General features: G+C 42.4%; 1 pseudogene; it reads right to left on the bottom strand.

Moving 5' to 3' along the window:
* Positions 1-3,754: 3,754 nt before the first annotated feature.
* On the bottom strand, positions 3,755-4,627 carry LOC116885691 (annotated as a pseudogene).
* Between the last annotated feature and the right edge of the window lie 4,635 nt (positions 4,628-9,262).

The raw sequence follows: 9,262 nt of genomic DNA, 5'->3' as shown, positions 1-9,262 counted from the left end.
ACACACACACACACACACACACACACATATGCACGCACACTAGAGTATAAGAAAACAACTGCTGATCCCTAATATTATAGGAACAATAACTAATATTTAGCCTCTTAGAAACTGGAGCTGGGAGTTGGGTATTTACAAGGTTCAAACAATAGAAACAGTGATTTTCTGTAACTCCACAAAAATCTCAGATTAGAGTCTACTGTGAAAACACTACTTAGTATCTGCTGGTGGCTGGGATGGTATCAAAGTGCAGCTGGCTTCATATATCCACATGCTGTGGGACAGGCACAGTTATCTGTCTGTACGCCTTTATGAAGTGATTCTGTTATTTATTTCCTAGAAGACACTGGTGTAATGGGTCTCTTCACTCCTGGGTGATACAGAAACCCCCGAACAGTTTGGAACATTCTCTCTTTTTCAGTTTCTCTCTTTTTTAAAAGATTCATTCATTTATTTTATTTATATGAGTGCACTATAGCTGTCTTCAGACACACCAGAAGAGGGCATCAGATCCCTTCTGAGTGAGATTCAAGCACCCTCATTGGGCCTTTCTTCTTCTTCTTTTTTTTTTTTAATTTTTATTAGATATATTTCTTTACTGTACATTTCAAATGTTATTCCCCTTCCCAGTTTCCTGTGCATAGCCTCTATCCCTTCCTTTCCCCCTCCCCAATATGGATATTCCCCTCATATATCCCCCATTACCGCCCTCCCTCCAACAATCACGTTCACAGGGGGTTCAGTCTTGGTAGGACCAAGGGCTTCCCCTTCCACTGGTGCCCCAACAAGGCTATTCTCTGCTACATATGCAGTTGGAGCCCTGGGTCAGTCCATGTATAGTCTTTTGGTAGTGGTTTAGTCCCTGGAAGTTCTGGTTGGTTGGCATTGTTGTTTTTATGGGGTTACAAACTCCTTCAACTTTTTCAAACCTTCCTCTAATTCCCCCCAAGGGGGTCCTGTTCTCAGTTCAGTGGTTTGTTGCTAACATTGACCTCTGTATTGGACATGCTCCGGATGTGTCCCTCAGGAGAGATCTACATCCGGTCCCTTTCAGAATGTATTTTCTAGCTTCATCAATCTTATCTAGCTTTGGTGGCTGTATGTGTATGTATATATGATCCACATGTGGGTCAGGCTCTGAATGGCCATTCCTTGAGTCGCTGCTTTAAACTTTGCTTTCATATCCCCTCCTATGGATATTTTCCCCCCTTTTAAGAAGGAGTGGGAGCATCCACATTTTGGTTATCCTTCTTCTTGAGCTTCCTGTGGTCTGTGGATTGCATCTTGGGTAATTTGAGCTTTTTGACTAATATCTGCTTATCGATGAGTGCATACCAAGTGTGTTTTTCTGTTATTGAGTTATCTCACTCAGGATGATGTTTTCTAGTTCATTCCATTTGCTTATGAATTTCATGAAGTCATTGTTTTTGATAGCAGAGTAATATTCCATTGTGTAGATGTACCACATTTTCTGTATTCATTCCTCTGTTGAAGGGCATCTGGGTTCTTTCCAGCTTCTGGCTATTATAAATAAGGCTGCTATGAACATAGTGGAGCATGTGTCTTTCTTATATGTTGGAGTATCTTTTGGGTATATGACCAAGAGAGGTATAGCTGAGTCCTCAGGTAGTGCAATGTCCAATTTTCTGAGGAACCTCCAGACTGATTTCCAGAATGGTTGTACCAGTCTGCAATCCCACCAACAATGGAGGAGTGTTCCTCTTTCTCCACATCTCACCAGCATCTGCTGTCACCTGAGTTTTTTATCTTAGCCATTTTGACTGGTGTGAGGTGAAACTGGGTTGTTTGATTTGCATTTCCTGATGACTAAGGATGTTGAACATTTTTAGATGCTTTTTGTACATTCGATATTTCCTCAGTTGAGAATGTTTTTGTTTAGCTCTGTACCCCATTTTTAATATGGGCCTTCTTTCTTGTTTAGCTTCTTTGAATCTGTGGAGTGCAGCATGAGTATCTTGTATTTTATGGCTCACTTATAAGTGAGTTACATACCCTGCATGTCCCTTTGGGTCTGGGTTGCTTCACTCAGGATGATATTCCCAAGTTGCATCCGTATGTCTGTGAAATCCATGATGTCTTTGATTTTAACAGCTGATTAGTATTCCCTTGTGTGGATGTACCACGTTTCTTTATCCATTCCTCAGTCAAAGGACATCTAGGTTGTTTACAGTTTCTAGCTATTGCTAGTAAGGTTGCTATGAACATAGTTGAACAAGTGTCCCTGTTGTTTAGGGGGGCATCTTTTGGGTACCATGCCCAGGAATGGTATAACTGCATTTTGAGGTAGAACTAGTCCCAGTTTTCTGAGAAACTGAAAAGTTGATTTCCACAGTTTGTTCTCCTACCAGCCATGGAGGAGTGTTCCCTTGCTCCACATCCAGCATGAGCTGTCATTTGAGTTTTGATCTTAGCCACTCTGATAGGTGTCAGATGGAATCACAGTCTTGATTGTCATTTCCCTGATGACTAAGGACTTTGAACGTTTACTTAAGTGTTTCTTAGTCATTCGAGATTCCTCTGCTGAGAATTATCTGTTTAGCTCTGTGTCCCATTTTTAAATTGGGCTATTTGGCTCATTGGTGTCTAAATTCTTGAGTTATTTATAAATTTTGGATATTAGGTCTCTGTTAGATGAATGATTAGTAAAGATCTTCTCCCAATCTATAGGCTACCATTTTGTTTTAATGACAGTGTCTTTTGAATTACAGAAGCATTTCAGTTTCGTGAGGTCCCATTTATCAATCGTTGATCTTAGAGCCTTAGCCATTGTCGTACTGTTTTGTCTCCTGTACCAATGTGTTCAAGGCTGTCTCCCACTTTCTGTTCTGCTAGGATTAGTGTATCCAGTTTTACTTTGAGGTCTTTGATCCACTTGGACTTGAGTTTTGGGCGGGGTGATACATGTGGATCTATTTTCATTCTTCTACGTGCAGACTACCAGTTAGACCAGCACCATTTCTTGGTGCTTTCTTTTTTTTTCATTGTATGGTTTTGGCTTCTTTGTTAAAAATCAAGTGTCCATAGATGTGTGGGTTTATTTCAGGGTCTTCGATTTGATTCCACTGATCATCCTGTCTGTTCTTATATCAATACCATGTGGTATTTTTAAAATCACTATTGCTTTGTATACAGCTTGAGGCCAGGGCTGGTGATAGCTCCAGAAGTTATTTTATTGTTTAGGATGCTTTGGCTATCCTGGGATTTTTGGTTTTCTTTCTTTCTTTCTTTCTTTCTTTCTTTCTTTCTTTCTTTCTTTCTTTTTTCTGGGTCACCTTATAATTTATTTCCCTTTTTCTCTTTCCTTCCACTAAGTAGCTGCTCAGAGCTCTGGCACCTGGTTTTCAGAGAGTGAGATGGTTTACCTGTGTTATTAACAAATTAACACGTTACACACAAATGTGGGGGGAGAAGGAGGTGGGGGATATCTTTCCTTCTCTTCCAGACAATGTTATTAAGTCTGTGTGGGTTGGGGGAGAGGTACAGAAGTTTTCTGGGGCCTCAGTAGCTTGAAGACCCCTCCCCATCATTCTCGAAGACAACTGTCATCCGAGGCTGCACAGGTCGGGAAGGTGGATGCTCCGAGATTCAGTCTCAAAAGCTGGAAGAGTCGTACTTCCTGAGGCGATGGAATGTTCTGGAACCACAAGTCCATTCCAGCCTTGCACACAGGTTTCCCATACACCCACTACTTTGTTTTTGGACCTCTTGGGCAAGCCCAACCAATTAAGTCACCTGCGGGCAGTCAGTGGGGAAGCTGGAAACGGAGTGTGGCTTGGCTCTGCCCTAACCCCCTGGGTTAGTATCCTCAGAGCTGGTGACCTCAGGACCTACCTACAGCCTGCAGTCAGTTCTTAGGCTCAGCCGCTGCGCACTCTGCTGGTGGGCACAGGGAAGACTTTCTGGCTTTCTTGGCCTTTTTCTTCTTCTTCCTTTTGGTCCCAGGCAACACTGGGTCCCCATTGATGCTGCCCGCCTCCTTTACCTGTTCCAGGCCTGTGACTGCAGCCAGGTCAGCGTCTGCCTTCTTCTTGGCTTTCTTTTTCAACTTCTTCGGCTTCCTCCTCGACCTTGGCAGGGCAGTGTATGGCTGACTCCTGGAGAATATCTGAAGCAGACACAGCTGCCTCCCAGCACCTCTGCAATTCCTGGTCACTGTCCTCACTGGAGTTGGGGGGTTGGCGCTTTCGGCAGGGTCTTGGAGAAGCTTCCTTCTTATGGCCTCCAGGAACAGATGTGAAGAAAAAGAGGAAGCCATCCTTCTCCTTCTTGGCCGCCTGCTGCTCCTTGGCCTCCTGCTGCTCCTTGGCCTGTTGCGTCTTATTCCATACTTCTGCGATAGCAATGGAGCTGTCCAGCAGCGCTCCCAGTTTCTTGGCCTGTAGACTCGGAACTCCGGAGTGGTCTGAAGTTCGTTGCCATCTTCGTCATGCTGGCTCATCTCACGCCTGCGGCGGCGGCTGGTGCCTGTTTATCTGCAGCACGGGCTGCGGGTCTCTCCGCTTTCCGCGGGCGCTGCTCCAGCCCCCAGGCGGGCAAGGCGCCGCGCCAGCTCCTCCGCATCGCTGTTGCCACTGCTGCTGCTCATGGCATCACTGGGTGCCACCATCTTGGTAGCCGCTGGATTTTTGGTTTTCTATATGAATTTGAGAATTGCTCTATCAAAGTCTGTAATTAATTACATTGAAATTTTTATGGCTATGTATCAAATTTGTGAATTGCTTTTGGTATGATGGTTATTTGCACTATGTTAATTCTACTGATTCATAAGTATGGGGGAATCTTTCCATCTTCTGATACCTTCCTAATTTTTTTTTTCCTTCAGTGACTTGAAGCTCTTGTCATGTAGGTCTTTCATTTGCTTGATTAGAGTTACTCCAAGGTATTTTATATTACTCATGGCTATTGTAAAGGGTGTTATTTCCATATTTTCTTTCTTGGCCTGTTTATTACTTGTATAAAGGGATGCTACTGATTTTTTTAGTTAATTTTATATCTAACCACCTGGCTAAAGTTATTTATCAGCTGTAGGAGTTCTCTCATAGAATCTTGGGGGTCACTTATATATACTATTATATCATCTTCAAATAGGGATACATTAATTTTTTTCTTTCCAATTTATATCCCCTTGATCTGCTTTAGCTCTCTTATTGCTCTAGCTAGAACTTCAAGTACAATGTTGAATACTTAGCAAGAGAGTGAGCAGCCTTGTCTTGTCCCCGATTTCAGTGGAATTGCTTTAAGTTTCTGTCCCCGCCAGCGGGGACCCAGTTATTCAGGGTCCCGAAGGGGCGCTACCCTTGGGCCTAAATGGGGGGCAAGAGAAGAAGGAGACCAAGCAAGATTCTGTTGTCAAGGTCTTGTTTATTGGGGTGAATGTTACAGCTTTTAAGGCTTTTTCAGGTAGGAGAGGTCCTTTGAAACACAGAGAGGGGAGCGATACAGGCAGTGATAGCTGGAGGCAAAGAGGTCAGGCGGTAGACGATGAGGTCAGGTGGTGGAGACATTGGGTGTTGATTCAGGAGGTAACAGGTATCTGCTAAGCGAGCTGAGGCATCCCTTGAATGTTATCTTCCTGTGCCGTAAATTCATGGGAGAGGCTTTCATTCAACAATCTTAAGACTTAATGCAGTCATCTTAGGGGTGAGTCTCTGTGGCCAAACAGCCCAGAGTTACCTAGTCACTTTGAACCCTGCAGTTCAAAAAGCGGCTAGGCCCAAATCCAATATGGCTCCGTGCAAGTTTCTCCCCATGTTTTTGATATTGGCTATTGACTTGCAGTATATTGCTTTATTTTTATTGGACATTTTATGTATTTACATTTCAAATGTTATCCCCCTTACTCCCTCCAGTGGCCCTCCGCCTTCCCCTGCTTCTATGAGGATGCTCCCACTCCCATCCACCCACCCACTCCCACCTCAACACCCTGGCATCCCCCTACACTGGGAAAACAAGTCTTTACAGGACCAAGGGCTTCCCTTCCTACTGATGCCAGACAATGCTATCCTCTGTTACATGTGCTACTGGAGCCGTGGGTCCTCCATGTGTACTTATTGGTTGTTGGTTTAGTCCCTGGGAGTTCTAGAGGGTAAGGTTGGTTGATACTGTTTTTTCCCAATGGGTTGCAAACCCCTTCAGCTCCTTCAGTCCTTTCTCTAACTCCTCCATAAGGGTCCCTGTGCTCAGTCCGATGGTTGGCTGCAAGCATCCTCATCTGTATCAGTAGGGCTCTGGCAGAGCCTCTCAGGAGACGTCCATATCAGGCTCCTGTTACAAGCACTTCTTGACACCTGCAATAGTGACTGGGTTTGGTGGCTGCATATGGGATGGATCTGCAGGTGGGGCAGTCTCTGGATGGCCTTTCCTTCAGTCTCTGTTCCTCTCTTTGCCCTTTATTTCCTCCTGTGAATATTTTGTCCCCCTTCTAACTGATGCACCCACATTTTGGTCTTCCGTCTTCTTGAACTTTATATGGTCTGTGAATTTTATCTTGGGTATTCTAGATTTTGGACTAATATCCACTTATCAGTGAGTGCATATTGATAAGTGTATGTTATTTTGTGATTCTGTTCCTCACTCAGGATGATCCATCCATTTGGCTATGAATTTCATGAACTCATTGCTTTTAATAGCTGAGTAGTACTCCAGTGTACCACATTTTCTATATCCATTCCTCCACTGAAGGACATGTGGGTTTTTTCCAGCTTCTGGCTATTATAAATAAGGCTGCTATGAACATAGTGGAGCACGTTTCCTTCTTATATGTTGGATATATGCCCAGAAGTGTTATAGCTGGGTCCTCACGTAGTTCAATGTCCAATTTTCTGAGGAACCTCCAGACTGATTTCCAGAGTAGTTGTACCAGTCTGTAATCCCACCAACAATGGAGGAGTGTTCCTCTTTCTCCACATCCTCACCAGCATTTGCTGTCATCTGAGTTTTTGATCTTAGCCATTCTGAGTGGTGTGAGGTGGAATCTCAGAGTTGTTTTGATTTGCATTTACCTGATGACGGAGGATGTGGAACATTTCTTTAGGTATTTCTCAGCTCTTCAATATTTCTCAGTTGAGAATTCTTTGTTTACCTGTGTACCCATTTTTTAATAGGGTTATTTGGCTCTTTGAAGTCTAACTTCTTGAGTTCTTTGTGTATATTGGATATTAGCCCTCTATCAGATATAGGATTGTTAGAGATCTTTTCCTAACCTGTTGGTTGCTGTTTTGTCCTATTGACAGTGTCCTTTGCCTTACAGAAGCTTTGCAGCTTTATAAGGTCCCATTTGTTGATTCTTATCTTAGAGCATAAGCCATTGGTGTTTTGTTCAGGAAATTTTTTCTCCAGTTCGAGATGCTTCCCCACTTTTTCTTCTATTAGTTTGAGTGCATCTGGTTTGATGTGGAGGTCCTGATCCACTTGTACTTAAGCTTTGTACAGGGTGATAAGAGTGGGTCAATTTTCATTCTTCTACATGCTGACCTCCAGTTGAACCAGCATCATTTGTTGAAAATGCTATTTTTCCCCCTGAATGGTTTTAGCTCCTTTGTCAAATATCAAGTGACCATAGGTGTGTGGGTTCATTTCTTGGTCTTCAATTCTATTCCACTGGTCTAAATACTTGTCTCTGTACTGATACCATACATTTTTTTAAAATCACTATTGCTTGAGGTCAGGGATGGTGATTCTCCCAGAAGTGCTTTTATTGTTGAGGATAGTTTTGGCTCTCCTGGGTTTTTTGTTATTCCAAATGAATTTGCAAATTGCTCTTTCTAAGTCTATGAAGAATTGAGTTGGAATTTTGATGAGGATTGCATTGAATCTGTAGATTGCTTTAAGCAAAATGCCCATTTTTACTATATTAATTCTGCCGGTTGGTGAGCACCAGAGGTCTTTCCATCTTCTGAGATCTTCAATTTTTTTCTTCAGAGATTTGAAGTTCTTATCATACAGATCTTTCACTTGCTTGGTTAAAGTCACACCAATGTATTTTATATTATTTGGGACTATTATGAAGGGTGTCATTTCCCTAATTTCTTTCTCATCCTGTTTATCTTTTGAGTAGAGGAAGACTACTGATTTGTTTGAGTTAATTTTTTACCCAGACACTTTGCTGAAGTTGTTTATTGGGCTTAGTAGTTCTCTGGTGGAACTTTTGGGGTCACTTAATTATACTATCATATCTCTGCAAGAAATTTTCTAGTTCCATTTACTTGCAAAATTCATGATGTCCTTATTTTTAATAGCTAAATAGTATTCAATTGTGTAAATGAACCACATTTTCTGTATTTTGTTGTTGTTGTTGTTGATGGATATCTGGATTGTTTCCAGTTTCTGGCTATTACAAATAAAGCTAATATGAGCATAGAGAACATCTATCCTTGTGGTATAGTGGGGCATCTTTTGAGGGGTGGTATAGCTGGAGGAAAAAAATCCATCTCGAATACCCAGAAAATATTTTTAGTTATAGTAGTATTTCTTTTACAAACAAAAACTTGTGTTTCAGGCAAGGATGTTAAAAATTGAACATTGTAGCACAGGACTGCTTTGTCTGGCCTCAGTGGGAGGGGATGCACTTGGTCTTGTGGAGGCTTGATGCCCAGAGAAGGAGGATGCTAAAGAGGTGAGGTGGAAGTAGGTGGGTGGAGGAGTACTCTCTTAGAGATGAAGGGGACAGGGGGTGGGGTTGGGGGTTTCATGGAGGGGGGACTTCGAAGGGGTACAACATTTGAAATGTAAATAAATTAAAAAATAAGTTAAAAAAAACAAGAAATGACAATGTTCAAGTTTGCAAAAAGCTTATGGATCACCATAACAAAAGTGACCCAAAATTTAAGGCTGTTTTTTAGACACCATGCTAAGCACTTCACATACATTGTCTCACATAATCATCCCAGAATCTCCTGAGGCAGGTGGTGTCTATTATTTCTATAATATAGACCAAGAAGCAGAGGCTTTGACTGGTTGAGCCACTCACCCAAATGTACATGATTGTGGAACTTGGTCTGTTGGCTTACAAGGGATTTCCATCTCAGTTTCTCCTCTCTGTTTACTCAGGACTAGGTCTGAATATAGGTTAGTGATTACTAGCATCTGGGGAAAGTAAAAGAAGGGGCATTGAAAGCAAAGAACCAAGGAAAAGACAGGGAGATTAACTTTTAGTGGTCTACCCATCATGAGTGACTATGAAAGAGGAGATCTTAGAGTAGTTTAAAACTTATGGCAACAGAGCCCGACTCATGAGCACAAA

Source organism: Rattus rattus, chromosome 16 (assembly GCF_011064425.1).
Source record: "Rattus rattus isolate New Zealand chromosome 16, Rrattus_CSIRO_v1, whole genome shotgun sequence".
Lineage (NCBI taxonomy): Eukaryota > Metazoa > Chordata > Mammalia > Rodentia > Muridae > Rattus > Rattus rattus.
Note: the sequence above shows the minus strand (reverse complement) of the source record. Positions and strands in the feature narration are given on the sequence as shown.